This window comes from Ranitomeya variabilis, chromosome 5 (assembly GCF_051348905.1).
Source record: "Ranitomeya variabilis isolate aRanVar5 chromosome 5, aRanVar5.hap1, whole genome shotgun sequence".
Lineage (NCBI taxonomy): Eukaryota > Metazoa > Chordata > Amphibia > Anura > Dendrobatidae > Ranitomeya > Ranitomeya variabilis.
Window position 1 is genome coordinate 37,659,770 of NC_135236.1, and position 24,051 is coordinate 37,683,820.

The 24,051-nt window shown below is 41.1% G+C and overlaps 2 non-coding genes across 2 annotated transcripts; one reads left to right on the forward strand and one right to left on the reverse strand.

The window, feature by feature from the left end:
- Positions 1-17,006: 17,006 nt before the first annotated feature.
- Positions 17,007-17,078, reverse strand: TRNAQ-UUG (transfer RNA glutamine (anticodon UUG)). Its single transcript has one exon. It is a non-coding gene; the product is annotated as a tRNA-Gln (tRNA).
- A 2,342-nt stretch (positions 17,079-19,420) lies between these two features.
- TRNAQ-CUG (transfer RNA glutamine (anticodon CUG)) lies at positions 19,421-19,492 on the forward strand. The gene has a single exon. It is a non-coding gene; the product is annotated as a tRNA-Gln (tRNA).
- The last annotated feature ends 4,559 nt before the right edge of the window (positions 19,493-24,051 follow it).

Below are 24,051 nucleotides of genomic sequence, written 5' to 3' on the forward strand. Positions count from 1 at the left end.
GTGTCATGTATCTAATCCAATCATGTGTGATACAACCCGCAGTGCCATGTATCTAATCCAATCATGTGTGATACAACCCGCAGTGCCATGTATCTAATCCAATCATGTGTGACACAACCCGCAGTGCCATGTATCTAATCCAATCATGTGTGATACAACCCGCAGTGCCATGTGTCTAATCCAATCATGTGTTATACAGCCCGCAGTGCCATGTGTCTAATCCAATCATGTGTGATACAACTCGCAGTGCCATGTGTCTAATCCAATCATGTATGATACAACCCGCAGTGCCATGTATCTAATCCAATCATGTATGATACAACCCGCAGTGTCATGTATCTAATCCAATCATGTGTGATACAACCTGCAGTGCCATGTATCTAATCCAATCATGTATGATACAACCCGCAGTGTCATGTATCTAATCCAATCATGTGTGATACAACCTGCAGTGCCATGTATCTAATCCAATCATGTGTTATACAGCCCGCAGTGCCATGTATCTAATCCAATCATGTATGATACAACTCGCAGTGCCATGTATCTAATCCAATCATGTGTGATACAACCCGCAGTGTCAAATATCTAATCCAATCATGTGTGATACAACCCGCAGTGCCATGTATCTAATCCAATCATGTGTGATACAACCCGCAGTGCCATGTGTCTAATCCAATCATGTGTTATACAGCCCGCAGTGCCGTGTATCTAATCCAATCATGTGTGATACAACCCGCAGTGCCATGTATTTAATCCGATCATGTGTGATACAACCCGCAGTGTCATGTATCTAATCCAATCATGTATGATACAACCCGCAGTGTCATGTATCTAATCCAATAATGTTTGATGCAACCCGCAGTGTCATGTATCTAATCCAATAATGTTTGATACAACCCGCAGTGCCATGTATTTAATCCGATCATGTGTGATACAACCCGCAGTGTCATGTATCTAATTCAATCATGTGTGTTACAACCTGCAGTTCCATGTATCTAATCCAATCATGTGTGCTACAACCCGCAGTGCCATATATCTAATCCAATTATGTATGATACAACCCGCAGTGTCATGTATCTAATCCAATCATGTGTGATACAACCCGCAGTGCCATGTGTTATGACCCCAGTGGACAGGGTCTCAGAGGAACGTGTAAGTCTGCAAGATACAAAAATCCAGCTCATAGGGCTGTGGTAACTGGGTTGACCAAATAGCTACTCCTAACGCAAACACTAGAAGTAGCCGGGGATCATGCCTACGGTGATCGCTAGATGACACGCGCCAGCCGGAGAATCTAACTACCCCTAGGAGAAGAAAACAAAGACCTCTCTTGCCTCCAGAGAAAGGGACCCCAAAGCAAGATACAAGCCCCCCACAAATAATAACGGTGAGGTAAGAGGAAATGACAAACACAGAAATGAACTAGGTTCAGCAAAGAGAGGCCAGCTTACTAATAGCAGAATATAACAAGATAACTTATCTGGTCAACAAAAACCCTATAAAAAATCCACGCTGGAGATTCAAGAACCCCCGAACCGTCTAACGGTCCGGGGGGAGAACACCAGCCCCCTAGAGCTTCCAGCAAAGGTCAGGATACAGATAGGAACAAGCTGGACAAAAATACCAAACAAAACAAAAGCAAAAGCAAAGAAGCAGACTTAGCTTGGAAAACAGGAACCAGGATCATAGGACAAGAGCACAACAGATTAGCTCTGATTTCAACGATGCCAGGCATTGAACTGAAGGTCCAGGGAGCTTATATAGCAATGCCCCTGAACTAACGGCCCAGGTGAGGATATAGGAAAAGACAGAAGCTCCAGAGTCAAATCACTAATGACCACTAGAGGGAGCAAAAAGCAAAATCACAACAGCCATGTATCTAATCCAATCATGTATGATACAACCCGCAGTGCCACGTATCTAATCCAATCATGTATGATACAACCCGCAGTGTCATGTATCTAATCCAATCATGTGTGATACAACCCGCAGTGCCATGTATCTAATCCAATCATGTGTGATACAACCCGCAGTGCCATGTGTCTAATCCAATCATGTGTTATACAGCCCGCAGTGCCATGTATCTAATCCAATCATGTATGATACAACTCGCAGTGCCATGTATCTAATCCAATCATGTGTGATACAACCCGCAGTGCCATGTGTCTAATCCAATCATGTGTGATACAGACCGCAGTGCCATGTATCTAATCCAATCATGTATGATACAACCCGCAGTGTCATGTATGTAATCCAATCATGTGTTATACAGCCCGCAGTGCAATGTATCTAATCCAATCATGTATTATACAACCCGCAGTGCCATGTATCTAATCCAATCATGTATGATACAACCCGCAGTGTCATGTATCTAATCCAATCATGTGTGATACAACCCGCAGTGCCATGTATCTAATCCAATCATGTATGATACAACCCGCAGTGCCATGTATCTAATCCAATCATGTATGATACAACCCGCAGTGTCATGTATCTAATCCAATCATGTATGATACAACCCGCAGTGCCATGTATCTAATCCAATCATTTGTGATACAACCCGCAGTGTCATGTATCTAATCCAATCATGTTTAATACAACCCGCAGTGTCATGTATCTAATCCAACCATGTGTGATACAGCCCGCAGTGCCATGTATCTAATCCAATCATGTATGATACAACCCGCAGCGCCATGTATCTAATCCAATCATGTGTGATACAACTCTCAGTGTCATGTATCTAATCCAATCATGTGTGATACAACCCGCAGTGCCATGTATCTAATCCAATCATGTATGATACAACCTGCAGTGTCATGTATCTAATCCAATCATGTGTTATTCAACCCACTGTGCCATGTATCTAATCCAATCATGTATGATACTACCCGCAGTGTCATGTATCTAATCCAATCATATTTGATAGAACCTGTAGTGTCATGTATCTAATCCAATCATGTATGATATAACCCGCTGTGCCATGTGTCTAATCCAATCATGTGTGATACAACCCAAAGTGCCATGTATCTAATCCGATCATGTGTGATACAGCCCGCAGTGCCACGTATCTAATGTCCATCATGTGATACAACCCGCAGTGTCATGTATCTAATCCAATGAAGTGTTATACAACCCACAGTGCCATGTATCTAATCCAATCATGTGTGATACAACCCTCAGTGTCATGTATCTAATCCAATCATGTGTTATACAACCTGTAGTGCCATGTATCTAATCCAATCATGTTTGACACAACCCGCAGTGTCATGTATCTAATCCAATCATGTGTGATACATCCCGCAGTGCCATGTATCTAATCCAATCATGTATGATACAACTTTCGCAGTGTCATGTATCTAATCCAATCATGTTTGATACAACCCGCAGTGTCATGTATCTAATCCAATCATGTGTGCTACAACCCGCAGTGCCATGTATCCAATCCAATCATGTATGATACAACCCGCAGTGCCATGTATCTAATCCAGTCATGTATGATACAACCCGCAGTGCCATGTATCTAATCCAATCATGTATGATACAACCCGCAGTGTCATGTATCTAATCCAATCATGTGTTATACGGCCCGCAGTGTCATGTATCTAATCCAATCATGTATGATACAACCCGCAGTGTCATGTATCTAATACAATCATGTATGATACAACCCGCAGTGTCATGTATCTAATCCAATCATGTGTGATACAACCCGCAGTGCCATGTATCTAATCCAATCATGTATGATACAACCCGCAGTGTCATGTATCTAATCCAATCATGTGTTATACAGCCCGCAGTGTCATGTTTCTAATCCAATCATGTATGATACAACCGGCAGTGCCATGTATCTAATCCAATCATGTGTGATACAACCCGCAGTGCCATGTATCTAATCCAATCATGTGTTATACAGCCCGCAGTGTCATGTTTCTAATCCAATCATGTATGATACAACCGGCAGTGCCATGTATCTAATCCAATCATGTGTGATACAACCCGCAGTGCCATGTATCTAATCCAATCATGTGTGATACAACCCGCAGTGCCATGTATCTAATCCAATCATGTGTGATACAACCCGCAGTGTCATGTATCTAATCCAATCATGTGTTATACAGCCCGCAGTGTCATGTTTCTAATCCAATCATGTATGATACAACCGGCAGTGCCATGTATCTAATCCAATCATGTGTGATACAACCCGCAGTGCCATGTATCTAATCCAATCATTTGTGATACAACCCGCAGTGTCATGTATCTAATCCAATCATGTGTGATACAACCCGCAGTGCCATGTATCTAATCCAATCATGTATGATACAACCCGCAGTGCCATGTATCTAATCCAATCATGTGTGATACAACCCGCAGTGTCATGTATCTAATCCAATCATGTGTGATACAACCCGCAGTGTCATGTATCTAATCCAATCATGTGTTATACAGCCTGCAGTGCCATGCATCTAATCCAATCATGTATGATACAACCCGCAGTGCCATGTATCTAATCCAATCATGTTTGATACAACCCACAGTGCCATGTATCTAATCCAATCGTGCGTGATACAACCCGCAGTGCCATGTATCTAATCCAATCATGAATGACACAACCGCAGAGTCATGTATCTAATCCAATAATGTTTGATTCAACACGCAGTGTCATGTATCTAATCCAATCATGTGTGATACAACCCGCAGTGCCATGTATCTAATCCAATCATGTATGATACAACCCGCAGTGTCATGTATCTAATCCACTCATGTTTGATACAACCCGCAGTGTCATGTATCTAATCCAATAATGTTTGATACAACCCGCAGTGTCATGTATCTAATCCAATCATGTGTGATACAAACCGCAGTGCCATTTATCTAATCCAATCATGTATGATACAACCTGCAGTGTCATGTATCTAATCCAATCATGTGTGATACAACCCGCAGTGCCATGTATCTAATCCAATCATGTATGATACAACCCGCAGTGCCATGTATCTAATCCAATCATGTATGATACAACCCGCAGTGTCATGTATCTAATCCAATCATGTGTGATACAACTCGCAGTGCCATGTATCTAATCCAATCATGTGTGATACAACCCGCAGTGCCATGTATCTAATCCAATCATGTGTGATAAAACCCGCAGTGCCATGTGTCTAATCCAATCATGTGTTATACAGCCCGCAGTGTCATGTATCTAATCCAATCATGTATGATACAACCCGCAGCGCCATGTATCTAATCCAATCATTTGTGATACAACCCGCAGTATCATGTATCTAATCCAATCATGTTTGATACAACCCGCTGTCATGTATCTAATCCAACCATGTGTGATACAACCCGCAGTGCCATGTATCTAATCCAATCATGTATGATACAACCCGCAGTGTCATGTAACTAATCCAATAATGTTTGATGCAACTCGCAGTGTCATGTATCTAATCCAATAATATTTGATACAACCCGCAGTGCCATGTATTTAATCCGATCATGTGTGATACAACCCGCAGTGTCATGTATCTAATCCAATCATGTATGATACAACCCACATTGTCATGTATCTAATCCAATCATGTATGATACAACCCGCAGTGCCATGTATCTAATCCATTCATGTTTGATACAACCCACAGTGCCATGTATCTAATCCAATCATGTGTGATACAACCCGCAGTGCCATGTATCTAATCCAATCATGTATGATACAAACGCAGTGTCATGTATCTAATCCAATAATGTTTGATTCAACACGCAGTGTCATGTATCTAATCCAATCATGTGTGATACAACCCGCAGTGCCATGTATCTAATCCAATCATGTATGATACAATCCGCAGTGTCATGTATCTAATCCAATAATGTTTGATACAACCCGCAGTGTCATGTATCTAATCCAATCATGTGTGATACAACCCGCAGTGTCATGTATCTAATCCAATCATGTGTGATACAACCCGCAGTGCCATGTATCTAATCCAATCATGTGTGATACAACCCGCAGTGCCATGTATCTAATCCAATCATGTATGATACAACCCGCAGTGTCATGTATCTAATCCAATAATGTTTGATACAACCCGCAGTGTCATGTATCTAATCCAATCATGTGTGATACAACCCGCAGTGTCATGTATCTAATCCAATCATGTGTGATACAACCCGCAGTGCCATGTATCTAATCCAATCATGTGTGATACAACCCGCAGTGTCATGTATCTAATCCAATCATGTGTGATACAACCCGCAGTGTCATGTATCTAATCCAATCATCTGTGATACAACCCGCAGTGCCATGTATCTAATCCATTCATGTTTGATACAACCCACAGTGCCATGTATCTAATCCAATCATGTGTGATACAACCCGCAGTGCCATGTATCTAATCCAATCATGTATGATACAACCGCAGTGTCATGTATCTAATCCAGTAATGTTTGATTCAACACGCAGTGTCATGTATCTAATCCAATCATGTGTGATACAACCCGCAGTGCCATGTATCTAATCCAATCATGTATGATACAACCCGCAGTGTCATGTATCTAATCCAATAATGTTTGATACAACCCGCAGTGTCATTTATCTAATCCAATCATGTATGATACAACCCGCAGTGTCATGTATCTAATCCAATCATGTGTGATACAACCCGCAGTGCCATGTATCTAATCCAATCATGTATGATACAACACGCAGTGCCATGTATCTAATCTAATCATTTGTGATACAACCTGCAGTGCCATGTATCTAATCCAATCATGTGTGATACAACCCGCAGTGTCATGTATCTAATGCAATCATGTGTTATACAGCCTGCAGTGCCATGCATCTAATCCAATCATGTATGATACAACTCGCAGTGCCATGTATCTAATCCAATCATGTGTGATACAACCCGCAGTGCCATGTGTCTAATCCAATCATGTGTTATACAACCTGCAGTGCCATGTATCTAATCCAATCATGTGTTATACAGCCCGCAGTGTCATGTATCTAATCCAATCATGTATGATACAACCCGCAGTGCCATGTATCTAATCCAATCATTTGTGATACAACCCGCAGTGTCATGTATCTAATCCAATCATGTTTGATACAACCCGCAGTGTCATGTATCTAATCCAACCATGTGTGATACAACCCGCAGTGCCATGTATCTAATCCAATCATGTATGACACAACCCGCAGTGTCATGTATCTAATCCAATAATGTTTGATGCAACCCGCAGTGTCATGTATCTAATCCAATAATGTTTGATACAACCCGCAGTGCCATGTATTTAATCCGATCATGTGTGATACAACCCGCAGTGTCATGTATCTAATCCAATCATGTATGATACAACCCGCATTGTCATGTATCTAATCCAATCATGTGTGATACAACCCGCAGTGTCATGTATCTAATCCAATAATGTTTGATGCAACCCGCAGTGTCATGTATCTAATCCAATAATGTTTGATACAACCCGCAGTGCCATGTATTTAATCCGATCATGTGTGATACAACCCGCAGTGCCATGTATCTAATTCAATCATGGATGATACAACCCGCAGTGTCATGTATCTAATCCAATCATGTGTGTTACAACCTGCAGTTCCATGTATCTAATCCAATCATGTGTGCTACAACCCGCAGTGCCATATATCTAATCCAATTATGTATGATACAACCCGCAGTGTCATGTATCTAATCCAATCATTTGTGATACAACCCGCAGTGTCATGTATCTAATCCAATCATGTTTGATACAACCCGCAGTGTCATGTATCTAATCCAACCATGTGTGATACAACCCGCAGTGCCATGTATCTAATCCAATCATGTGTGATACAACCCGCAGTGTCATGTATCTAATCCAATCATGTGTGATACAACCCGCAGTGTCATGTATCTAATCCAATCATGTGTTATACAGCCTGCAGTGCCATGCATCTAATCCAATCATGTATGATACAACCCGCAGTGCCATGTATCTAATCCAATCATGTTTGATACAACCCACAGTGCCATGTATCTAATCCAATCATGTGTGATACAACCCGCAGTGCCATGTATCTAATCCAATCATGTATGATACAACCGCAGTGTCATGTATCTAATCCAATAATGTTTGATTCAACACGCAGTGTCATGTATCTAATCCAATCATGTATGATACAACTCGCAGTGCCATGTATCTAATCCAATCATGTGTGATACAACCCGCAGTGCCATGTGTCTAATCCAATCATGTGTGATACAACCCGCAGTGCCATGTATCTAATCCAATCATGTATGATACAACCCGCAGTGCCATGTATCTAATCCAATCATTTGTGATACAACCCGCAGTGTCATGTATCTAATCCAATCATGTTTGATACAACCCGCAGTGTCATGTATCTAATCCAACCATGTGTGATACAACCCGCAGTGCCATGTATCTAATCAAATCATGTGTGATACAACCCACAGTGCCATGTATCTAATCCAATCATGTGTGATACAACCCGCAGTGCCATGTATCTAATCCAATCATGTATGATACAACCGCAGTGTCATGTATCTAATCCAATAATGTTTGATTCAACACGCAGTGTCATGTATCTAATCCAATCATGTGTGATACAACCCGCAGTGCCATGCATCTAATCCAATCATGTATGATACAACCCGCAGTGTCATGTATCTAATCCAATAATGTTTGATACAACCCGCAGTGTCATGTATCTAATCCAATAATGTTTGATACAACCCGCAGTGTCATGTATCTAATCCAATCATGTGTGATACAACCCGCAGTGTCATGTATCTAATCCAATCATGTGTGATACAACCCGCAGTGCCATGTATCTAATCCAATCATGTGTGATACAACCCGCAGTGCCATGTATCTAATCCAATCATGTATGATACAACCCGCAGTGTCATGTATCTAATCCAATAATGTTTGATACAACCCGCAGTGTCATGTATCTAATCCAATCATGTGTGATACAACCCGCAGTGTCATGTATCTAATCCAATCATGTGTGATACAACCCGCAGTGCCATGTATCTAATCCAATCATGTGTGATACAACCCGCAGTGTCATGTATCTAATCCAATAATGTTTGATACAACCTGCAGTGTCATGTATCTAATCCAATCATGTGTGATACAACCCGCAGTGCCATGTATCTAATCCATTCATGTTTGATACAACCCACAGTGCCATGTATCTAATCCAATCATGTGTGATACAACCCGCAGTGCCATGTATCTAATCCAATCATGTATGATACAACCGCAGTGTCATGTATCTAATCCAATAATGTTTGATTCAACACGCAGTGTCATGTATCTAATCCAATCATGTGTGATACAACCCGCAGTGCCATGTATCTAATCCAATCATGTATGATACAACCCGCAGTGTCATGTATCTAATCCAATAATGTTTGATACAACCCGCAGTGTCATTTATCTAATCCAATCATGTATGATACAACCCGCAGTGTCATGTATCTAATCCAATCATGTGTGATACAACCCGCAGTGCCATGTATCTAATCCAACCATGTATGATACAACACGCAGTGCCATGTATCTAATCTAATCATTTGTGATACAACCTGCAGTGCCATGTATCTAATCCAATCATGTATGATACAACCTGCAGTGTCATGAATCTAATCCAATCATGTGTGATACAACCCGCAGTGTCATGTATCTAATGCAATCATGTGTTATACAGCCTGCAGTGCCATGCATCTAATCCAATCATGTATGATACAACCCGCAGAGCCATGTATCTAATCCAATCATGTATGATACAACCCGCAGTGTCATGTATCTAATCCAATCATGTTTGATACAACCCGCAGTGTCATGTATCTAATCCAATAATGTTTGATACAACCCGCAGTGTCATGTATCTAATCCAATCATGTGTGATACAACCCGCAGGGCCATTTATCTAATCCAATCATGTGTGATACAACCCGCAGTGTCATGTATCTAATCCAATCATGTTTGATACAACCCGCAGTGTCATGTATCTAATCCAATCATGTGTGATACAACCCGCAGTGACATGTATCTAATCCAATCATGTATGATACATCCCGCAGTGTCATGTATCTAATCCAATCATGTGTGATACAACCCGCAGTGCCATGTATCTAATCCAATCATGTGTGATACAACCCGCAGTGCCATGTGTCTAATCCAATCATGTGTTATACAGCCTGCAGTGCCATGTATCTAATCCAATCATGTATGATACAACTCGCAGTGCCATGTATCTAATCCAATCATGTGTGATACAACCCGCAGTGCCATGTGTCTAATCCAATCATGTGTTATACAACCTGCAGTGCCATGTATCTAATCCAATCATGTGTTATACAGCCCGCAGTGTCATGTATCTAATCCAATCATGTATGATACAACCCGCAGTGCCATGTATCTAATCCAATCATTTGTGATACAACCCGCAGTGTCATGTATCTAATCCAATCATGTTTGATACAACCCGCAGTGTCATGTATCTAATCCAACCATGTGTGATACAACCCGCAGTGCCATGTATCTAATCCAATCATGTATGACACAACCCGCAGTGTCATGTATCTAATCCAATAATGTTTGATGCAACCCGCAGTGTCATGTATCTAATCCAATAATGTTTGATACAACCCGCAGTGCCATGTATTTAATCCGATCATGTGTGATACAACCCGCAGTGTCATGTATCTAATCCAATCATGTATGATACAACCCGCATTGTCATGTATCTAATCCAATCATGTGTGATACAACCCGCAGTGTCATGTATCTAATCCAATAATGTTTGATGCAACCCGCAGTGTCATGTATCTAATCCAATAATGTTTGATACAACCCGCAGTGCCATGTATTTAATCCGATCATGTGTGATACAACCCGCAGTGCCATGTATCTAATTCAATCATGGATGATACAACCCGCAGTGTCATGTATCTAATCCAATCATGTGTGTTACAACCTGCAGTTCCATGTATCTAATCCAATCATGTGTGCTACAACCCGCAGTGCCATATATCTAATCCAATTATGTATGATACAACCCGCAGTGTCATGTATCTAATCCAATCATTTGTGATACAACCCGCAGTGTCATGTATCTAATCCAATCATGTTTGATACAACCCGCAGTGTCATGTATCTAATCCAACCATGTGTGATACAACCCGCAGTGCCATGTATCTAATCCAATCATGTGTGATACAACCCGCAGTGTCATGTATCTAATCCAATCATGTGTGATACAACCCGCAGTGTCATGTATCTAATCCAATCATGTGTTATACAGCCTGCAGTGCCATGCATCTAATCCAATCATGTATGATACAACCCGCAGTGCCATGTATCTAATCCAATCATGTTTGATACAACCCACAGTGCCATGTATCTAATCCAATCATGTGTGATACAACCCGCAGTGCCATGTATCTAATCCAATCATGTATGATACAACCGCAGTGTCATGTATCTAATCCAATAATGTTTGATTCAACACGCAGTGTCATGTATCTAATCCAATCATGTGTGATACAACCCGCAGTGCCATGCATCTAATCCAATCATGTATGATACAACCCGCAGTGTCATGTATCTAATCCAATAATGTTTGATACAACCCGCAGTGTCATGTATCTAATCCAATAATGTTTGATACAACCCGCAGTGTCATGTATCTAATCCAATCATGTGAGATACAACCCGCAGTGCCATTTATCTAATCCAATCATGTATGATACAACCCGCAGTGTCATGTATCTAATCCAATCATGTGTGATACAACCCGCAGTGCCATGTATCTAATCCAATCATGTATGATACAACACGCAGTGCCATGAATCTAATCCAATCATTTGTGATACAACCTGCAGTGCCATGTATCTAATCCAATCATGTATGATACAACTCGCAGTGCCATGTATCTAATCCAATCATGTGTGATACAACCCGCAGTGCCATGTGTCTAATCCAATCATGTGTGATACAACCCGCAGTGCCATGTATCTAATCCAATCATGTATGATACAACCCGCAGTGCCATGTATCTAATCCAATCATTTGTGATACAACCCGCAGTGTCATGTATCTAATCCAATTATGTTTGATACAACCCGCAGTGTCATGTATCTAATCCAACCATGTGTGATACAACCCGCAGTGCCATGTATCTAATCAAATCATGTGTGATACAACCCGCAGTGTCATGTATCTAATCCAATAATGTTTGATGCAACCCGCAGTGTCATGTATCTAATCCAATAATGTTTGATACAACCCGCAGTGCCATGTATTTAATCCGATCATGTGTGATACAACCCGCAGCGCCATGTATCTAATTCAATCATGGATGATACAACCCGCAGTGTCATGTATCTAATCCAATCATGTGTGATACAACCTGCAGTTCCATGTATCTAATCCAATCATGTATGATACAACCCGCAGTGTCATGTATCTAATCCAATCATGTGTGATACAACCTGCAGTTCCATGTATCTAATCCAATCATGTATGATACAACCCGCAGTGTCATGTATCTAATCCAATCATGTGTGCTACAACCCGCAGTGTCATGTATCTAATCCAATCATGTATGATACAACCCGCAGTGTCATGTATCTAATCCAATCATGTGTGCTACAACCCGCAGTGCCATATATCTAATCCAATTATGTATGATACAACCCGCAGTGTCATGTATCTAATCATTTGTGATACAACCCGCAGTGTCATGTATCTAATCCAATCATGTTTGATACAACCCGCAGTGTCATGTATCTAATCCAACCATGTGTGATACAACCCGCAGTGCCATGTATCTAATCCAATCATGTGTGATACAACCCGCAGTGTCATGTATCTAATCCAATCATGTGTGATACAACCCGCAGTGTCATGTATCTAATCCAATCATGTGTTATACAGCCTGCAGTGCCATGCATCTAATCCAAACATGTATGATACAACCCGCAGTGCCATGTATCTAATCCATTCATGTTTGATACAACCCACAGTGCCATGTAGCTAATCCAATAATGTTTGATACAACCCGCAGTGCCATTTATCTAATCCAATCATGTATGATACAACCCGCAGTGCCATGTATCTAATCCAATCATGTATGATACAACCGCAGTGTCATGTATCTAATCCAATAATGTTTGATTCAACACGCAGTGTCATGTATCTAATCCAATCATGTGTGATACAACCCGCAGTGCCATGTATCTAATCCAATCATGTATGATACAACCCGCAGTGTCATGTATCTAATCCAATAATGTTTGATACAACCCGCAGTGTCATGTATCTAATCCAATCATGTGTGATACAACCCGCAGTGCCATTTATCTAATCCAATCATGTATGATACAACCCGCAGTGTCATGTATCTAATCCAATCATGTGTGATACAACCCGCAGTGCCATGTATCTAATCCAATCATGTATGAAACAACACGCAGTGTCATGTATCTAATCCAATCATGTGTGATACAACCTGCAGTGTCATGTATCTAATCTAATCATTTGTGATACAACCTGCAGTGCCATGTATCTAATCCAATCATGTATGATACAACTCGCAGTGCCATGTATCTAATCCAATCATGTGTGATACAACCCGCAGTGCCATGTGTCTAATCCAATCATGTGTGATAAAACCCGCAGTGCCATGTATCTAATCCAATCATGTGTGATACAACCCTCAGTGTCATGTATCTAATCCAATCATGTGTGATACAACCCGCAGTGCCATGTATCTAATCCAATCATGTATGATACAACCTGCAGTTCCATGTATCTAATCCAATCATGTATGATACAACCCGCAGTGTCATGTATCTAATCCAATCATGTGTGATACAACCTGCAGTTCCATGTATCTAATCCAATCATGTGTGATACAACCCGCAGTGCCATGTATCTAATCCAATCATGTATGATACAACCCGCAGTGTCATGTATCTAATCCAATCATGTTTGATACAACCCGCAGTGTCATGTATCTAATCCAATAATGTTTGATACAACCCGCAGTGTCATGTATCTAATCCAATCATGTGTGATACAACCCGCAGGGCCATTTATCTAATCCAATCATGTATGATACAACCCGCAGTGCCATGTATCTAATCCAATCATGTGTGATACAACCCTCAGTGTCATGTATCTAATCAAATCATGTGTGATACAACCCTCAGTGTCATGTATCTAATCCAATCATGTTTGACACAACCCGCAGTGTCATGTATCTAATCCAATCATGTGTGATACAACCCGCAGTGAGATGTATCTAATCCAATCATGTATGATACAACTTTCGCAGTGTCATGTATCTAATCCAATCATGTGTGATACAACGCGCAGTGCCATGTATCTAATCCAATCATGTATGATACAACCCGCAGTGCCATGTATCTAATCCAATCATGTATGATACAACCCGCAGTGCCATGTATCCAATCCAATCATGTATGATACAACCCGCAGTGTCATGTATCTAATCCAATCATGTATGATACAACCCGCAGTTTCATGTATCTAATCCAATCATGTATGATACAACCCGCAGTGTCATGTATCTAATCCAATCATGTGTGATACAACCCGCAGTGCCATGTATCTAATCCAATCATGTATGATACAACCCGCAGTGCCACGTGTCTAATCCAATCATGTATGATACAACCCGCAGTGTCATGTATCTAATCCAATCATGTGTGATACAACCCGCAGTGCCATGTATCTAATCCAATCATGTATGATACAACCCGCAGTGTCATGTATCTAATCCAATCATGTATGATACAACCCGCAGTTTCATGTATCTAATCCAATCATGTATGATACAACCTGCAGTGTCATGTATCTAATCCAACCATGTGTGATACAACCCGCAGTGCCATGTATCTAATCCAATCATGTATGATACAACCCGCAGTGCCATGTATCTAATCCAATCATTTGTGATACAACCCGCAGTGTCATGTATCTAATCCAATCATGTTTGATACAACCCGCAGTGTCATGTATCTAATCCAACAATGTGTGATACAACCCGCAGTGCCATGTATCTAATCCAATCATGTATGATACAACCCGCAGTGCCATGTATCTAATCCAATCATTTGTGATACAACCCGCAGTGTCATGTATCTAATCCAATCATGTTTGATACAACCCGCAGTGTCATGTATCTAATCCAACCATGTGTGATACAACCCGCAGTGTCATGTATCTAATCCAATCATGTATGATACAACCCGCAGTGTCATGTATCTAATCCAATAATGTTTGATGCAACCTGCAGTGTCATGTATCTAATCCAATAATGTTTGATACAACCCGCAGTGCCATGTATTTAATCCGATCATGTGTGATACAACCCGCAGTGTCATGTATCTAATCCAATCATGTATGATACAACCCGCATTGTCATGTATCTAATTCAATCATGTGTGATACAACCCGCAGTGCCATGTATCTAATTCAATCATGTATGATACAACCCGCAGTGTCATGTATCTAATCCAATCATGTGTGATACAACCTGCAGTTCCATGTATCTAATCCAATCATGTATGATACAACCCGCAGTGTCATGTATCTAATCCAATCATGTTTGATACAACCCGCAGTGTCATGTATCTAATCCAATCATGTATGCTACAACCCGCAGTGCCATGTATCTAATCCAGTCATGTATGATACAACCCGCAGTGTCATGTATCTAATCCAATCATGTATGATACAACCCGCAGTGTCATGTATCTAATCCAATCATGTATGATACAACCCAGTGTCATATATCTAATCCAATCATGTGTGATACAACCCGCAGTGCCATGTATCTAATCCAATCATGTGTGATACAGCCTGCAGTGCCATGTATCTAATGCCCATCATGTGTTATACAGCCCGCAGTGCCATGTATCTAATCCAATCATGTGTGATACATCCTGCAGAGACGCGTTTCTAATCCCACGTCAATTTGGGGCATTTTAGTTTTGAAAACTAATTAGATGCTTTTAAACATTTGTTTTAAATTTTATTTTTACCTTTTAATATATTTCATTTCTACATTTCCTTATTTATTTCTTTATGTTGCTGATATATTTCAGAAATCGCACAGACATCCATTTGGACATTCTATAGACTGTAATCCCACGAGGGCCGGGTCCTCTCCTCTGTGCCTGTTTGTCATTGTTAGTTTGTTCTCTGTAATTTATACTTGTGTTTGTATGCATCCCCTCCTCATGTACAGACCGTGGAATCCGTGGTGCTCTAAAAATAAATAATAATAATAAATAATATTATCCTAGAAGCATAATAATGTTCATTTGCCAAAAACATCCCGAGATCCATTGTCAGGTCTATGGCTGTATACAAAGAAGAGTAAAAGCCATCCAACCGCGACAAGGTGCACCCAATTTGGATGGTCCTATCTCTAGTGGAAAACCTCTCCATGTGCCAGCAGAGCAGGACCTAGGCCTGACTGTTTAACTACCTGCCCATGGAAGGCTAAATGCACAGCCTAGGAAGTGGTGGCCTGGCCCTGTGTATGCATAGTACAAAAAAGAAATGAGAATCCACCATAGAGTCTTACATGGACATTAGTGATGAGCGAACATACTCGTTACTTGAGATTTCTCGAGCATGCTCGGGTGACCTCCGAGTATTTGTTAGTGCTCGGAGATTTAGTTTTTCTTGCCGCAGCTGAATGATTTACATCTGTTAGCCAGCATAAGTACATGTGGGGATTCCCTAGCAACCAGGCAACCCCCACATGTACTTATGCTGGCTAACAGATCTAAATCATTCAGCTGCGGCAAGAAAAACTAAATCTCCAAGCACTAACAAATACTCGGAGGACACCTGAGCGTGCTCGAGATATCTCGAGTAACGAGTATATTCGCTCATCACTAATGGAGATGTTTTATAACCTAATCCAAGAAAGTCAACAAAAGCTCAGGTTCCACCGAGAGTCGAACTCAGATTGCTGGATTCAAAGTCCAGAGTGCTAACCATTACACCATGGAACCTGCTTGGTTGCCAGCACCTGACTCTCAGCTTTCACGTATGAGCAAGAATCATACACACCCGTAATTAATAAGAACACTACAAACTCATAAATTAATTCATTTTTCTCTATTGTGTAAGGGAATTTAATTGACCCTTTGTGATACAAAAATTGCAAGGATGGCCAGTGGCACCAGGGGCAGAGCCAGGGAGATAGCCAATGCTACGGTTGTTGGGGAGTAGGAGGAAAACAATATTGGTCAAGCAGAGGGGTAGTCCAGCTCAGGCCCTCCATGAAGCCAGTTGCCAGTGGTCAGTCCAGCAGTGTGCAGCTCACCCCCTTCCCATCTCCCCCACCAGGCAGGCTTGGATACACTCCTGCAAGCTGTCCTGGCCAGACTCAATGAAGGTAACAAGGCCTCCTATGAGATCCTCATGGCAGCAGCAGAATGTCGTGAGGCAACGGAAACAGCAGACTGTCACGAGGCAGTGGCAGAACGTCAGCATAAGCTACAGAACATCAGCAGGAGCGTAAGCCCCAGCAACAAATGCTTCAGCTCCAACTCAAGCACCAGATGCAGACCCCAGCAAAATCAGGAGGCCCCTGAAATCCGGGTCCTGAAGCTACTGGTGGAGGACTTCCCCTTGCTGGGCAGTATACTTAGCCACAATATACACAATAACACATGAAATATACAATACACACAAAGAAATACACAATACAGATGAAAAATACAGTGTCCGTATAATGCCAAAAAAACAAATATCAACATAGAATGCCCAAATAATACAATATACAAACCCAAACCCAAACTATTACAAGTTTACATTTCCCAAGTAATGAAAACCAAATAATGGCACCATACAGTGTACAAACAATGCCAGAAAAATAATAATACCATCTTATATCAAACTAATGTACTAGTTTACAATACCCAAATAATACCGACATGCAGTGCCCAAGTAATCTGGTTCAATTAATAAAACATCCTCTCTCTTCCGTCCTGGTTCATATAAAAATCCTTGTAGATTCCCTTGGATCTCTCTGCACCATTCAGCACTCTTCCTCACTATGCTCCTCTTTATTGGTCTCAACTAGTGATGAGCGAGTATACTCGTTGCTCGGGATTTCCTGAGCACGCTCGGGTGACCTCCAAGTATTTTTTAGTGCTCGGAGATTTAGTTTTCAGCACCTCAGCTGAATGAGTTACAGCTACTAGCCAGGCTGAGTACATGTGGGGGTTGCCTGGTTGCTAGGGAATCCCCACATGTAATCAAGCAGGCTAATAGCTGGAAAACATTCAGCTGCCGGAATGAAAACTAAATCTCCGAGCACTAATATATACTCGGAGATCACCAGAGCGTGCTCAGGAAAACCCGAGCAACGAGTATATTCATCACTAATCTCAACATCTACAACTTTCATTTCTACATCTCTCACTGTGGAAGACCCAACACATTCATGTGTACAGATAACCCATTCACAGATACACAATACAGACAACAAATACACAACACAAAAGCACAATCCACAAAACAGATACACAAAACATCAAAAGATAATGCACACAACAAATACACAATACAACACCAAAAAGTAAACAAATAAAAACACTAAACAGTGGAAAAATAATAACACTATATATATCTCAAATAACACCAACTTCTAGTGCTCAGATAACATGTACCAAAAACAACCAAACAATGCCAAATACAGGACTCAGACACTACAAAACAAATGCTGCCAACATACAGTGAAACAATTAGCAACATACAATGTGCAAATATGTACCAAGAAATCTCAAACCATAAATAGCAATATATATACAGTGCTCAAAAAATACAACAAACAAACCAATATAAAGTGCCCAGATAATACAGAACCAAACCACTATACAAGGCTAATACAGTATCAAAATACAGAGCACAAATAATAGCAATATATAGTGCTCAAATAATATGTACAAAAATAAATAAAACAATCCCAGTCAGTTAATGCCAACACACAGTGCCCAAATAATATCAACCAAAATATTGCATCTTGACTAAAGAAATTGAAAAATACATGTGCCTAAGAGATGATTAATGAAAATTTCAAAAGTTCATCACTTCATAAATCTGTCCTTGAACTTCTGTCATCCTTTGCCTTCTCGACACAGGGAAAACTGGGTATACCGACTGTACCATGATACAAGGTTATATAATTGTCTGGCACCTGAGCATTTTTCCTATAAATTTGCATTCACATTGATGTGGATTGTGATGCAAGTGTCCAGTGTGGCCTGAAAACACCGGAGTCCTATTTCTGTCTTGTAAACTATTTTTAGGAGAACCAAGAAGGGTCAATGTCAGAAGCACATCAGCTGGTTCCATGGTGTAATGGTTAGCACTCTGGACTCTGAATCCAGCGATCCGAGTTCAAATCTCGGTGGGACCTTAATTTATTTTTGTTGATAATTTCTTGAATTTGCCAATTTTCAATTTATTTTCACGTCAGAAGGGAAGATTGGCTTTTTCTACTGCTTTTAAGATTTCTGGTGAAATTTGAATGCATGAAATGTTTAACTGAAAATATTGTACGATGATGATAAGTAACAGTGATGAGCGAATATACTTGTTACTCGAGATTTCTCGAGCACGCCCGGGGGTCCTCCGAGTATTTTTTATTGCTCAGACATTTAGTTTTTGTAGCCGCAAATGAATGATTTACATCTGTTAGCCAGCATAAATACATGTGGGGGTACCCTGGTTCTAGGGACCCCTGAGCGTGCTCAGGAAATCTTGAGTAACGCGTATTGTCAGGACTCTGAACATTTTTATTACCTTTTGTGCATTACTGCCCTTTTCCAAGATGGTGTCTTTGGTCTCATGTGCACTGTGTCTTCCTGCTATAAAACTCCACCCCAGCCTTCAGTCTGTGCTAGAGTATTCTGCCTTGCATCCAGCTCCTGACTCTGGTGACTCCCTGGCTATATACCTGCTCCTGTGAACCTGTGTGGTGATCCTGCTACTCTGCTCTGAGTTCCTGCTGCATACACCAGTTTCCAGTAATCCTCCTTCATCTGCTGCTCATGTTTACTTCCATCTGCATTTGCTGGACATATAAGCTATTGCTGCTCTGCTTAAACCTGAGATTATCACCCAGGCCTCCCTGGTTGAGATAAGACATTGCTTGAACTGCCTTATAAGCATATCTATCTGTGTTTGGACTAAAACAAGGACTTATTCGTGTCAAGAATCCGCGAGAATAACTGTGCTTCATAGACTTTCTGCGTGATTGCATTTTCCTTTGAAGTTTCCTATAGACTGTTAAGCTGCATTTAATATTTACACCAAGTGTTGTGGACTTGAGTTTCTCTCTGCACCTGTTTGAATCACCGTGTGATAATATAGACTTTACCACTTATAAAACTGTGTCCTGTAGTTGTCTTGTTCCATGCAAAGAGTCTCCTGAGTTATCCCCTATAATTATTACACGTATATTCGCACATCACTAATAACTAAGTTATGGGAGTCGAGAGACCATATAGAAAAATTGTACCGTGTTCTTAAAAATCCATTGACAGCACTTTGCAATGCTTGGCCATGCTACCTGATATGTTTCTACAATATTTCACCTGTTGAAGTAGTATGCCACTGTTGATTAAAATGAATGAAAAATACATGTGGCTAATAGATGATTAAGAAAATTCCAAAACCTTCCATCACTTTCTTACCCTCTTCTTTGTATTCTTGAACTTCTGTCATCCTATGCCTTCTTGACACAGAAACCTGTTTTTACTCCCAACTATATCAAGAGGTTGTCCCATTGGTTGACCAAAAGGATATGGATGACGAGACAGGAGTTAGAGCATCTGGGGAGCTCCGATCATGTTGTCACTTCCTTGGTCACCTGATCTGAAGACAGTTTGACACTAAAGAAAGGAAGGATACTTTCCTTCCCGTCATGATGGAAAAGGACTAGAAGGGTCTAAGGTCTCACCCACACGGATGTATAAATCAGACGACTGCAGTCCGATTTCTCCGCATGCCGGCAAGGGAGGCAATGGAGGAATAACTTTCATGCCAGAGAGGCACAGTTATCAGACAGTCGGCTCTAGCTTTGACAGTGCTTGAGCGGAGTGTCATTTGCATAATTGGTCCGATTCTCTCTCATGATACAACATATGTTCGCGTAACCCCGGTCTAATAGTAATGACAGTTACCATTATTAATAAAAGTATATTACATGTGGAATACAAATGTACATGTCAGTATGAATTTTCCCATGATTCGTTTAAACTAGTCTAGCTCCTGTCAGAAGAACAGGTGTGTGTTTGTCTGGACCTCCCTCTGCTCATCCTGCCTCCATAGACCTAAATCGGCAGCAGATATATGATCTCTGTGAGCCAGAAGTGTTACTTATTTTGACCAAAATGATTGGCTTTAGCAAATTTTTTAGAACAGATGAAAAGTTAAAGAAGTTTGGGGGTAGGAAGGAGTGGCTCATAAGTGGATAGTGGATATAGCATCTTAGTTGTTTAAAGCCACATTCACACATTCAGTATTTGGTCAGTATTTTACATCAGTATTTGTAAGCCAAAGCCTGGAGTTGATGAGAAATGCAGAAGTGGTGACGTGTGACAGAGTTACTGCAACAGAGTGGAGCCAGAAGTCCGCAGCATCTGGTGGCCCTTACTCCAGCGCTGAGAAGAAGCACTTCTCCCGTGTATTAAATGTGTTTGTTTCTTTCAACAGAACAGGGGATAATCAGGCATGTTGGAGATTCCTGCATTCAGCTGTGCTCAGTTAACCATTCCTCTTCTATATAAAAGCTTGGCTTGCTGGGCAGGTCCTTGTCTGAGTTAGCATTAGCTGCATAGATCTGGAGTGAGAGGAGCTGGTGTGGAAAAGGAGAGCTGGTGCAGTTTATTAGCGACTGTTGCTTGGTTTGTATGCTTGGAAATTCCTTATCCTTTCTTGTCTTACTTTTTCCCCCTCCCTACAGACCCTGGTGAATACATCTGTTTACATCTGTTATACATGAGTGTATATTTTGAGTGTGTGGCATTTTGTTTGTACCCTTGTCTCTGTCCCTTGGTGTGTCGGGTTATTGTACAGCAGTACACAGTAGCGTCTCTCTTTCCTGGGTGGGGGAGGGGACAGATGTAGGGCTGTTGTAGGAGATAAGGCAAGGGTGGAGGCCCCGGCACCTTGACCATCTGAAGTATCCCGGGGAACAGTGCGAGCTAGGGGACCCCCTAGTGTTAGGGTCAGGAAAGATGCCCTCTGGTCCCAGGTCACTCACCAGTTGAATTGTGACAACATGCTCCTATAAAAATTTTCATCTGATTGTTCCACTTCCAATTTTGGCTTATAAATACTGATGTAAAATGCTGAACATGTGAACGTGGCCTAAGAAGATATATTCCAAAGTTATATCATATTCCACACAATACTGCTGTCTGAAGCCAACAACACGACTAAAGTCTCCTTGACTGGTTGATTTCTACCAAGTTCGTCTCCATTTCTCCATGGAATTAACTGGTCATAATTAGTGTTGAGTGCGAGTGCTCGCTATTTGAGCTTGCATCAGGTGTTTTGGAATGCTCTGAGTATCACAGGTGCTCGAGTGACATGATCGAGTCCCCGCCTCGCATATTTTGCACCTGTAGACAGCCAAAAAGCATGAGGCGATTGCTTGTGTATGGCAAGCTACTCCCGCATGGTTTTTTTGGCTGTCTATCAGAGATGAAACATGCGGGGGAGAGACTCACGCACCCACGATACTCGGTGCGTACTCAAGCACCCGATACAAACTCAAGTAGGGGACGCTTGCCCTCAACAATAGTTCTAATATGTCTTCATGTAGGATTTTAGGGTGTTTTAAAGTGGATGTGTAAGGCAGTAGCCAAAATTGGATCTTTTTGCCACTTTTATGATTTCTGGTGAAATTTGAATCAGCAAATATCTTTATTTTCATGGCAAAGCACACATAACATTAGGCATTTTGAGTATACTTGATAAGTGCGAAATAAGTCACTGGAGACAATAGTGAACTAATGTGTAAAAACTGGAGAGAGGAAAATATACACTTGGAAGTGGTAAAACCCAAAGAGACTGGAGCCTAAATCCAGCCGTAGTGGGCCACCACTATTATAAAGATGGCCGGACCGTACACGACAGCACGTTCTACCTATTGTGTCCCCCCATTTCCTTATAGATTGTAGCTCGTGATCAGGACCCTCGCTCCTCCTGTAACTGGTGAATTATCCGTTACTCTGTAATGTCTTCATTGTCTGTACATGTCCCCTCTTAATTGTAAAGTTCTGCAGAAACTGTTGGTGCTAGATAAATAAAATAAAATTATAATACAAGCGATACAATGACTGAAAATCCACGTTCCCTAAGACAACTACTAAATACAGTAAAAAGTAAAAGAAAATGTAAAAATATGGAAAAAATAATAATATTTGAAAGATCAAATCACCCACCTTTCCTCCTTTTGAAATTGCACATAACTGATAATGCTTCGTCCATAAAAGTCCAATCTATCCAAGCATGAAACTAATTATTAGGCTGGGGTCACACATGCGTGTTTTACGTACGTAAGAGCGCAAAAACTACGTACGTAAAACTCGCATTACATACGGCACAATGCTTCTCAATGGGGCTGCTCCTATTAGCCGTATATTACGGTTCAGTATTATACGGCGTTCTACGGCCGTACAAAATCGCAGCATGCTGCTTTTGTCAGCGTATTGCGCAAATAATACGCCAATGAAAGTCTATGGGGGCGAGAAAAATACGGATTCCACACGGACCAGCAGTGTGACTTGCGAGAAATACGCAGCGCTGTTAGTGAAAAGTCGGTAATTCAATTGCCGGCTTTTCATTTCTCCTGCACAAACCCGACAGGATATGAGACGTGGTTTACATATAGTAAACCATCTCATATCCCCTTTTTTTTTGCATATTCCACACTACTAATGTTAGTAGTGTGTATGTGCAAAATTT